Below are 12,028 nucleotides of genomic sequence, written 5' to 3'. Positions count from 1 at the left end.
CACAGTGATTCACACACTTTACTTACGGTGCCTAATGTTCGCTTGACTCAACTATCTCTATCTTCAGTCTATCTACATATCTATCTATATCGCTGGCTTTCTTTGCCAGGCTTATATACTAAAAAAGAGGGCGTCTAGCAAACACTCGGACATTCGCGGGGTTCCCCAATAATTCTAGAAACTCCAGCGCGCATGCTCCCAGCGTCACGCGACTTCCGCTGTCGTAACAGTATCTTCTAAAGCAACAAGAAACATGTTCTTAAATATTATTCTTATGATGGAGTTTCTTGGAATCCGATAGTTACAATAATTGCAATTTTGTTTTTGTGGTTTGATTAAATACAGAATCTAAAAGTTTGGTAACTTATTAGTTAGAATCTTAAAAGTATTTTACAATTTAGTAATTATTTGTATTTTTACTTAATGAAAAGAAAAATATATTAATGTCCAAAGTTTGTTGTTACTAAACGTTTGAGGCTTTGAAATCCTGTGGATGAAGAAAATAGAACACATTAAATAGTTACAGAAATACGTGTATTTGTATTCGTTTATTTTCAAATACAATTACTTAACCTGTGTGACATACATACGAGGTTCCCCGGTGAGAAAAAGGTAAGTCTATGGACTTACAACGCTAAAATCCGGGGTTCGATTCCCTCTCGGGGGACGCAGCAGATGGCCCAAGAAGTAAACTTACTATATATGAGCTCGCGTATATATTATACATGAACATGCTCTGTACTGTTCATTCTCGATGTACCCACCTATGCTTATGTTCACTTTTCGTTCGTTGATTTTTAATACGTTGTTCTAAAAAGTTCGCGAGTAATGGGATTTTATTTTCCGTTGGTACTGTAAGTACACATAGGATTTTAAACATTTTACACGAGAAAATTGTAATTTCTGTAAGTATTGTGAATTTAAAATCTGTGGGGCGGAATTACAGAATTCCGCTGAGACTATTCTACAAACGTATTTGGGCCAGGCGTTATTTGTGGTTAGCGTGCTTTTATTGTGAATACGAGGTTTCGTGGTTCGCTAGCCGTTGCCCCCCAAAATGCATTTTATACTTTGGGGGGGGGGGCGTGTGCACTATAAAAGTGATGGTTAAACACTGCTTATTATGAGATCAACTGTTCATCACAATTAATTTCAAAATCATATAAAATGAAGAAAGGGGTTTTAATTAAAATATGTTTTTGTTGATATCTTGCATTCATTTTTTTTGCCACTGTAATTTGATTTCACTTATTAATTAAGGTTTCGGTTCAAGACACCCTCAATTATGCTCTCAAAATTCATCATTCTGATTAAAATATTATAATTAAAATTAACTTAACTAGAATGATTGCTTGGTTAAATTTCAGTTACGTGGGATGAGGAGATCAGTTCTATACAATGAGAGAAGGAACGTGTATGGATTCACCACTGTTTACTGGCCACCATACAAAAAGGACGAAGGACTCAGAAGAAGGTACTGTAGCCCCAATCTCTTTGGCTTTGCTACGTGACGTCACATTTGTGACATGGCCACATGGTAGAAAAACTTCTTTTTTTTTTTACGTTTCTACCTGAACTGGACGCACTGAACAAAAAGTGACAGTTTACAATGGATATTTAGACTGGTGAAACCATTCCTTTTTTAGATGTACTGACACATAGACAGGTAGGTAAGTACTACGATTTACCGAGAAACTATTCATACAAATAGATACATGGATTACACATTGTCCCATCCACCACCATTAAGTCAGGAACGTATATATATGACCAAGATCACCTTTTAGACTGAACTCAACATGCCAATCTGTATCATCAAGCAATATCTGTAACAAGGAACTAACATCAGAACAACAAACAACCCTGTTGAATCCCACTCCGACACAACCACGACTCAACGTTGAGACCTCAATTGTATTCGACTAAAATGTTACAACCTTTATCACAAATGCTAAAACACGAATACCACCAACGCATCAAAATAATATGGTGTGCAAGAGCGACCTGTGTGTGTGTTAAAGTCTATGTAGGTGGAAAGAACGCCTACCGTACATATGATACAAAGAACATGCACAAGTCCATTTTAATTACAGGTCCGACTTTCTGGAATGTTCTAAAATGTGACAAGCTCTCACCCATAGAAGAAAGGGAAATAATAGCGAAAGCCACCAGTGTAAGTGGTTTGGTTTGTTTTGAATTTCGTACAAAGCTACACGAGGGCTATCTGCGCTAGTCGTCCCTAATTTAGCAGCGAAAAACTAGAGGGAAGGCAACTAGTCATCACCACCCACCGCCAACTCTTGGGATTGAGCGTTACATTATAACGCCCCCACGGCTGAAAGGGCGACTATGTTTGGTGGGACGGGAATTCGAACCCGCGACCCTCAAATCGTGAGTCGAGCGCCTTAACCATCTTGCTATGCCGGGCCTTACCAACATGAACCCGAAATCAGATGTTGGACACCCACTGTAAATGCTAGATTGAGGAAGCTTTTTACATAATAAAAGCTCAACGTGGTCTGGGTAACGGGTTTAACAGAGAGTGTGATTTAATTATAAACCTTCTTTGGAATTACTTTTTTTAGTTGTTTCAAGTATTGAATCCATTTTTAACTGCAGTATATAAAAGAAACAAGATGAAATCCTCAATAGCCGCGGCACTTGAAATTCTTTTAGGCAGGATTAGATTAAATTAATCTATGAGATCTTTTTTCAATTTTTATTAGCTATATTTTTGTGCGCCAGCAATACCAAGCGTGGGGCGCGTGTATACATGAATCAATTTTATTATTCATTGGCATCTGTACCAGTGTACCCTCAAATTGAAATTATTTTAGGCAGGATTAGAGTAAATTAACCTATGAGTTTTTAGACCTGGTAAAATACATCAATCGAAAGGGTTTGATCTCCTGAGTTTAGCCCCCAGTGGCACAGCGGTATGTCTGCTGACTTACAACGTCAGAATCCGGGTTTCGATACCCGTGATGGGCAAAGCACAGATAGCCCATTGTGTAGCTTTGTGATTAATAACAAACAAACAATCCTAAGTTCAAAACTGTAATTAGATCTTAAATCTCTCAAGAAATGACGGAGCTATGAGCAAAAAGTTTGTTCTTGGAAAAAAAACAACAAGAAAAAAACAAAAACTCAGAGCCGTTCTATGAGCTGCTTTACCGCGGCTAAAAGGGGGAAAAAACATGCCAGCAAAAAATGGTAAATGATAAATGTTCTCAACGTTTCGGATTAGGCCACCCTTTCCTCTGATGATTTTAAACTTTGATGTAACAAGATCTATTGTATCATGCTCATTAGAAACGTTCTGTTGTGAAAATTAAAATATCTCCATATCATTTACCATTTTTTTGTGGTGCAAGTATTTTCCTCTGTTTTGTTTTCAATTCAATTTTACAAAAGCGGTTTTTATCTTAACTTTCCAAATGTTCTTAAGATATTATTATATGTATTTTTTATTTTACGTTTACGGTTTAATAAATTTATTAGATGATAATTGTGACGTAACTCAGTTATGTGACGTTGTTGTCGTCGACAGTCTTTTGGATAATATATAGAAAGAAAAGTCAAAGACCTCTAGGGTACGATTAAGTTAACAACAGAAAATGGGAAAAACAATCTTATACCACCCACACACACACACACACAAAAGGTAAATGATAAATAGGTGTTTTACTGTTCACAACGTTTCGGTTCGGGATGCCCTTCCTCTGGCCATTTTATTCTATGATAGAACAGAAGGTTTGATACCAAAAAGGTTTATCAAAGAACGACGTTCGAATTAAGAATTGTACGAAAGATGTAAAGAAGCATACACGTGAATCACTATTATTTCAAAATTAGGATAATATCAATACATACATACACACACATATATAATTATTTATATAAATTTTACTTGTTTACTTGTTTGTAATTAAGCACAAAGCTACACATGGGCTATCTGTGCTCTGCCCACCACGGGTATCGAAACCGGTATTCTAGCGTTGTAAGTCCGTAGAAATACCGCTGTGCCACTGGGGGTGGCTTTTATATAAATAATTAACAATCGAGGTTTCAAATATATTTAAATATTGTTTTGCATCGATATCATTTAATTTAGACATTTCGAAAATTAAAAAAACGACCTTTATTCTTCAGGTAATGGCATGGCCAGGTGGTTAAGGCACTCGACTCGCAATCTGAGGGTCGCGGGTTCGAATCCCCGTCACACCAAACATGCTCGCCCTTTCAGCCGTGGGGGAGTTATAATGTGACGGTCAATCCCACTATTCGTTGGTAAAAGAGTAGCCCAAGAGTTGGCTGTGGGTGGTGATGACCAGCTGCCTTCCCTCTAGTCTTACATTGCTAAATTAGAGACGGCTAGCGCAGATAGCCCTCGTGTAGCTTTGCGCGAAAATAAAAAAAACAACAACAAACAATCTTCAGATAATAATAATAATAATAAATGCTTTGTATTTTTCAGCTCACATTTCGTCTCTGCGGTTATATCGGGGCTAGTAGTACAAGAAAGTTTGTTTGTTTCTAATTAAGCACAATGCTACACAATGGACTATCTGTGCTCTGTCCACCACGGGTATCGAAACCCGATTTCTAGCGTTGTAAGTCCGCAGACATACCGCCGTGCCACTGGAGGGTAGTAGTAGGAGAAACAATTTTTGGTATTACTAGCCCTGATGAAGCCGCAATGGCGAAACATGGGCTGAAGTAAAAAGCTTTATTATTATTAGCTGGAGAGTAAAGACTGTTTTTTTCTTTCTAACTTTATTGCCCAAATGTCTAAATCCCTCCAGTGTGCATTACAAATTCTGAAAAGAATCATTTGATTAATTTTTAGTTAGTTATTTTTCTCTCTAATGTATTCACACTTTTCTGTGTAAAAGTATTGGTTCAACAATACAGTGCAACCAATTCGGGACAAGTTCGATATTGGTATTTCTAACTTTTTAAATGATACGAGTTTTTTGTCGTTGTTCATTAAGCCTAATAATGGCTCCTGAAGAGGTTTGAAAGTTACGTCTATAAAATGTATTCAAGATACCGAGACAATATGAAACCATTTTTATTGAAATACTTTTTAATTGGGAATATTTATTACTTATGTTAAATAAGTATGCCCCCTCCTGTTGTGCAGATTTGTGCTTAAACAAATACGTATGATTTTCAATATTAATAGTATGATTATATTTACCTTTTTTCGAAGACAAGTATTCTTTTCAGTGTAGTTTACAAAACGAAACTATATCAGACGGCGAGACTGTGAATTGCTCCAGTTCGTGTCGTGGAAGCGTTTTCTCAGTCATTATATTTATTTCAATAGTCTGCAAAGAGTTCTTCAGATCCCTTTGATTTAGTTAGGATATCAATTTTAGAAAGGTCAGCACGTGCTTAGGAATAATCTCCTTCCACGCACTGTTTTCAAGTATACAGAAACTGGATTTTCACAAATAATTCCTGTATTTTCTAACTTTTTCGTATGTTTTTGAAAAACGGAAGGTTCAGAACTGAACGTCAGTCGGATGGACAGGTACAAGTTGCCGGGATAAATCCCAGCTCCCAATGATACCGATTGTTAGCTTTTTGCAATCACGTCTGGAAGCTTACATTTATCATTTTACAAAGAATGATACAATTATTGTTGTCTTATTATTTTACCTCTTTTAATACAACTACCTGCTTAACACGTGTTACAAGCTGTTTAGGAAGTACATTATAACGATTTAAACCGTTCTAACAATACTACATCGTAAGGTAAAAATATTTTCTTTCGTATTTACTTACTGATCATAAGTTTTTTGTTTTTTTTTACAAGTTACAGATTTCGTAGCAGGGCCGTACCGATCGTTGATGGCTCTGCTCCCCTCCTTAAAAATTCCATCTACCCTTGCCTTCAAAGATGCAAACTCGCGAGCGCCCTGTGAGGGCGCACCACTCGCACTACCCTTGGTACGGCCATGTTTTAAAACAGAAACGACGTTTCGATCATTCTCGAGTTCACAGATTTTAACGGTAAAGAAGGTTTTTATATTTAAATTAACATTCAACAATCTAAAGCTTATGTTATTGTAAAAGCTGTAACTTGCCAACAAATAAGGTGAAAATGTTTTCGACATTGTTAAATTGTTGCTTTGTTGATGTAAATATATTTGGTTCTGGGAGAGAATGATTTCTAATTCCAGTTGGATAAGAACCTTTTTTTTTTTATCCATTCTATTCAATTGATATTAGAATCTTTGCTCTAGTGATCTGTCGAATCAGTTTAAAGATTTCTATATTTCTGTTTTTAACCAGAGCTATGATCAACCTCTTTTGTAAGTAGCCGGTTCGTATGAGTCGAGCCAGAACACGCTGTACACTCGATTTAGTTTTACGTCACTGTCTGGAACACTTACTTCATTTTTCTTTCTCAGACTTTTCACGAATTATTACAAAATGCTGCTTTTAACCACTTAAAATCAGTCACGTGTTCATACTAAACATCAACATATTTAAGCAACTTAGACATAAATCAAGACAGATATGTATATATTGAAATATATTATTAATGTACATACCCTATTGTTTGACTGAAATGTCTCTAACAATATCATTGTTTTACAAGTATTCAGTGCAAGAGGTCATGACCAACGAGTATATGGCTTTAAAAGCTTTTCTTTTTTTCTTTAAGTTATGATTTGTTCATTCATGTGTACAAGTTGTTGTTATAGTGTTGTTTAAAGTTGCAATATTTTATCTACGAATTGTCTTAGACCATGAAAGGAGTGTTGTCTGTATATAAAATTAAATGAAAAAAGCTGACACCATTTTTGGTCAGAGTTACGTTCAAAAATCTCCTTCTATGTAACACTTAAATAATAAATATTTTTTATGTAATAAATTATGGTTATTTGGTATGTTTTAAAAGAGTTATTTCTTTTACTGACTTGAAAAATTCGAACGATAATAGGTCAATATCGTTGACCTCTTCTCCCCCTAGGAACTGAAATAAACACATATAAGTCACATTATTTAATAGTCACTTAGTGACATAAAAAAAAATTGTGATAAGATATGCGAGTGCTGACTGTATTGCGTTTAGTATAGACTCGTTATTCATTACATTAGATAATTATTGCGGTAACTCTGACTGCATTGTGTTTAGTATAGACTCGTTATTCATTGCATTAAATAATTATTGCGGTAACTCTGACTGTATTGAGTTTAGTATAGACTCGTTATTCATTGCATTAAATAATTATTGCGGTAACTCTGACTGCATTGTGTTTAGTATAGACTCGTTATTCATTACATTAGATAATTATTGCGGTAACTCTGACTGCATTGTGTTTAGTATAGACTCGTTATTCATTGCATTAAATAATTAACTCTGACTGTATTGAGTTTAGTATAGACTCGTTATGCATTGCATTAAATAATTATTGCGGTAACTCTGACTGTATTGCGTTTAGTTTAGACTCGTTATTCATTGCATTAGATAATTATTGCGGTAACTCTGACTGTATTGCGTTTAGTATAGTCTCGTTATTCATTGCATTAGATAATTATTGCGGTAACTTTGACTGTATTGCGTTTAGTATAGACTCGTTATTCATTGCATTAGATAATTATTGCGGTAACTCTGACTGTATTGCGTTTAGTATAGACTCGTTATTCATTACATTAGATAATTATTGCGGTAACTCTGACTGTATTGCGTTTAGTATAGACTCGTTATTCATTGCATTAAATAATTATTGCAGTTACTTTGTTTTTTTTCCTGAATTTTTTCGCGGCTCCCAAGGATACTTTCTGCTCTCCCTCCCTCCTTCCCTGGCGGACGGGTCTTCTAGTTTGATAACCACCTACACATTAAGCAGATTTAGGCTTAAACCGTACTCAAACACGATTATGAATTTGTTAAATTAGGTAATCATAGGTGTGAACACCTGAGCTACAGTGTTATAAGTTTAGGGGAAGCGCATGCTAAGTTCCCCGTATTTTTTTTCTTGTGACAACCTTTGGTTATAAATGTCGTAACTTTTAAAGATATGTTGAAAAGTGAGTACTGACTTAACTAGCAGATGCCCGTCGAAACAATTCAACGGTAATTTACCTAAAAATAGTGATGAATGAATAAATAGTGCAGTCAACTCAATCCTTTGGATCAGAACGTATATACAATATGATTGTCTAGTGGGCCGTTTATAACCGTCTTTTCGTTCCATGTGTTATTTGCAATAAGGAAAATTGTAATGCGTTTGTTTATAAGCAAAGGAAACTAACTGCAATGCATTGTTGACAAAACTGTTTGAGTGTATCCAGCACAATAGAGCGCTCAGGTTCGCTAAGTAACCGCGGGTTTTGTTTTTGTTTTCCACTGGATACTACAGTTTCTTGCTATTTTCTGAGCGCAAGGAGAGATCGCTACTGAAGTTAGCGCTTTTTAACAGTTTTCATTTTTATAAGATGTATCAAAGGAAGATATTCAATTCAAATGATGTAATCGACATGGTACACTAAAATCACGCAGGTATATAATACCGACATGAAAAATAAAATGAAATATATATAAATCGAAGAAAACAGATATATGCTTAAGGGCGTTTTTCCCGTCCATACTCCTATATCTTCGAAACATCTTTCAACTGGTACGGATGAAATCCCCCCCCCCCGTGAAATTCCCTCAGAAAAAGAAAGATTTTTGTTCTTAATTTTTTTCTTTCTTTCTCAGATTGACCGTTCAGCACATACGGAGACTGAGGAATCGCAAAAAAATGAATAACCTTTCTGTAATCTGCTCTTGAAAAGAAGCATTTTGATATATAATATTCTTTTACTATTAATTGTTCAAGAGATTCAGAGCATGACAGACAAACAGATATTTGGCTATTATATATAGAGATAAAAGATTGTGTTATACTTAAAACGTGGTTTTGTGTTCAGCCTAGTCGCGTACACTTTTTTTTTTTAAATTACTTCAAACTTGAAGCCCGCAAGTTTTGTGTTACTTTGGTGCATAGTTTTGGAAAAAAAACAATATTAGTGATTTTATATCAGACTCAGATAATGAAGTTTTCCATTTTCAGTCCTTCTCTGATTTGTTATCTAATTTTCATGTAACTTTGTTACTTAGTTTGATAAATCAAACCATTTGCTTTATTTTACGACAAGTTTGAATGGATATATATATATATAAATATAATTCTCTAGTAATCACCGTTAAGCTGTAAAATTACCTTTTTATATTACCAAGGGCACAGTCTTGATATTTGCCAGACGCCTGTCGTTCTTGATCTCATTAGCAAGAAACAGAACAACGTTCGTGCAAAATTTTCGAAATTTAACTGTCTGGTATTTGGTAGTTTCTATATTTGCGATCCTCCCATGTGATAAAAAAAGCTTTCAAACGAGTGTCAGATAACCAGAGGGCTCCAACCTTATGTTGAAATATTATATCATCTCTATTGGTAATTTTAGCTCGTACCCAAAGATGATCAGTAATATGGAGAACTGTGGCGCCATGGTCAAATGTTAAATCATGTATACCAGTTTTCTTATTGAAGATCTACGAAGTTAGTAGAACAATATAATTAAATAATTTGGTCGCTGGATATTTATCAGAATAACATAACGTAAAAACATTAGTCTTTGTGATAAAATAGTAGTTCTCCTCATTGTACGGCAATGGTCTTGTCCAAGTCCGATAAATGAATTTTCGTACTTGCCACCAGATGGCAGTATTTAGTAGAATTTTTAGTTATTTGAATTATGATTGCATGTTTTGTAAGTGACACTGATGAACAACACTACATTATTTAGTTGTTGATTTCTTTTATTCGCCGAAACGTGAATTTCGGTGAAGATGACGTAGAGACCTTAACCGTTGTTTGATTCGCTACTTCTGCTGCAATAGACTAGCTTTGCTGAATTAACAACTAAATAAATAACTAAATAAATAAATCCGTTGAATGATAATGGATAATCAATTGCGACAGTTTGTGATATGTTGTCCAAACACCTAAAATATTTTGGGTTATTAGTGGTGAGTAAAAACTATACATCAAAACCAAAGAAGAAGAAGAACAACAACAACAACAAAAACCACATTATTTTTAAACTACCTTAAGTTAATATGTGATTGTTTTTATATGTTTATTACTTCTTTGTTAAATATTATAGATACATAAATGTGTTTTTAGCGGTTGTTTTGAATAGTAGAAAGTTTTGTTCTTGTTTTAAGATGTTGTATTCCCTGAGTAAGAATAAATGTTAGTTTTTGTTTACTTCGTTATTCGTGTTTTATTACTAGTAATAGAACGTTGAGCAAAATACAACAGCGATAATTAGAAATTAAGATTGATACCTATTATAAAGCCCCTAGTGGGACAGCTGTAAGTCTGCAAACTTATAACGCTAGAAACCGGGTTTCGATACCCGTAATAGGCACCAGCAGATACCCTGTTGTGTAGCTTTGTGCTTAACCAGAAACAAACAATCACCTATAATAAAGTAATTTTTAAAATCTAATCTTTTGATAGGGAAGTTCCGAATTTTTACGAGTGATGCCTATTGTTATTTAAGATATATTTTAATAAGGATGACAATGAATATTTATTAACCAAATCTATGATTTATTAACCCTGCACTGAAGAGTGTTGAATTAGAACATAACCATAAAGTACAACGAAAACAGTTTAATATTTTTACTCTCTTGGATTTATCAACTAGCCGTTAATTAAAAAAACAAACGTCCATCAGCTGGTACACTGATTGACCAGTGTTCTGGAATATATTCAGTTATCTGACAAACAAGAGATGAGTTACAGAAAGATAAGCAGATAAAGAAACATTTATCTTATATATAGTATATATACAAAGAAGTAAAATAAAGCAATGATATGTGCGCTACAAAGTCTGACACGATTTCTTGGTCCTTGACTTAAAACCTTATATAGACTGCGATTTTTTAATCTTTACCTCTACCGGACTTCAGAAGAAACATTCGAATATCCCATAGCTGTGAATCGGTCCAATAAAAATTAAGACAATTCTCTTATCTACTGATTCTTACTATTGCCAATATTATATAAAAATAAACATAATGATAAAGCGGAACAAGTTACAGTTCACAACCAATTAAAGGTTATCTGTTTATTGCTGGGACCAATCAAATAGGAACACCTGGCGATGGTTGTAATGCTATAATAAAATGTACAACATTTCTAATCCACAAAGAAATAAATAATCCACTTTTAACCTACAATAAATTTATCCTTTTCACCATCCTTACTGTCTCGTCGAGTTAATGCTATCCGCCATTTTGACCTCTCTCTTGCGGTTCCCCGATTGGATAGCAGTAGATCTACGGACTTACAGCTTAAATCCGGGGTTTGATTCCCCGCGGTGGACACAGGAGATAGCCCAATATGGCTTTGGTCTAGAACAAATACACACACACACTCTTCCTTGTGTATTTTGTTCTCCCTCTGTCGGCAAAAATATTCTTTATTTTGGGAATGCTTGGTGGAAACCAGAAAAATGCAGCCATACTTGACGGTTATACATTTAAACGGACAACACAAGAGATGTGTGCTACAACTCGTGACAAAATTTCTGGTTTCCAGACTTTGAACCTCATAGAGCTGGCTGCTAGAACTTATAAAGGACAAGACAAAATAAAAACGTTACAATTCCTGATATAATTAATGCACGAATCCTAGACCTTGCATTTTAGCTATCATTTCACTTCTCGACAATTTCTTTCTTTGGTAGAAAACACGAAACTTACAACGGTGCAATTTTTATGGTTTCAAATCCTGTTGGAAACACTTTGTAACCCATACCAGATATCCACAGAACCAAAATAAACCATTCACGAGGGATATTTGTTTAAGGTCCGTTAATTACGCACTCTAAGTCATTGTGGTGCTAAATCTTACTGTATAGATAAAACCGCCTTCATACTTCGCGTGCCCGGCATGGCCAGGTGGATAAGGCACTCGACTCGCAATCTGAGGGTCGTGGGTTCCAATCCCCG

At 35.0% G+C, this 12,028-nt stretch overlaps 1 long non-coding RNA gene across 3 annotated transcripts in view; it reads left to right on the top strand.

The window, feature by feature from the left end:
- LOC111086699 overlaps positions 1–12,028 on the top strand; it is a 66,901-nt gene that overhangs the window by 9,127 nt on the left and 45,746 nt on the right. Inside the window, exons 2-4 of one of the 3 annotated variants that reach the window (XR_002611428.1) lie at positions 1,368–1,474; positions 5,831–6,021; positions 8,723–10,098. This is a non-coding gene — a long non-coding RNA (uncharacterized LOC111086699). Of the gene's footprint in view, positions 1–1,367; positions 1,475–5,830; positions 6,022–8,722; positions 10,099–12,028 lie in introns of those variants that run through there. The other 2 variants (XR_002611427.1, XR_002611429.1) reach the window with 2 other exon arrangements.

The sequence above is a fragment of the Limulus polyphemus genome, unplaced genomic scaffold (assembly GCF_000517525.1).
Source record: "Limulus polyphemus unplaced genomic scaffold, Limulus_polyphemus-2.1.2 Scaffold1338, whole genome shotgun sequence".
Lineage (NCBI taxonomy): Eukaryota > Metazoa > Arthropoda > Merostomata > Xiphosura > Limulidae > Limulus > Limulus polyphemus.
This window is presented reverse-complemented; position numbering and strand designations above follow the sequence as displayed.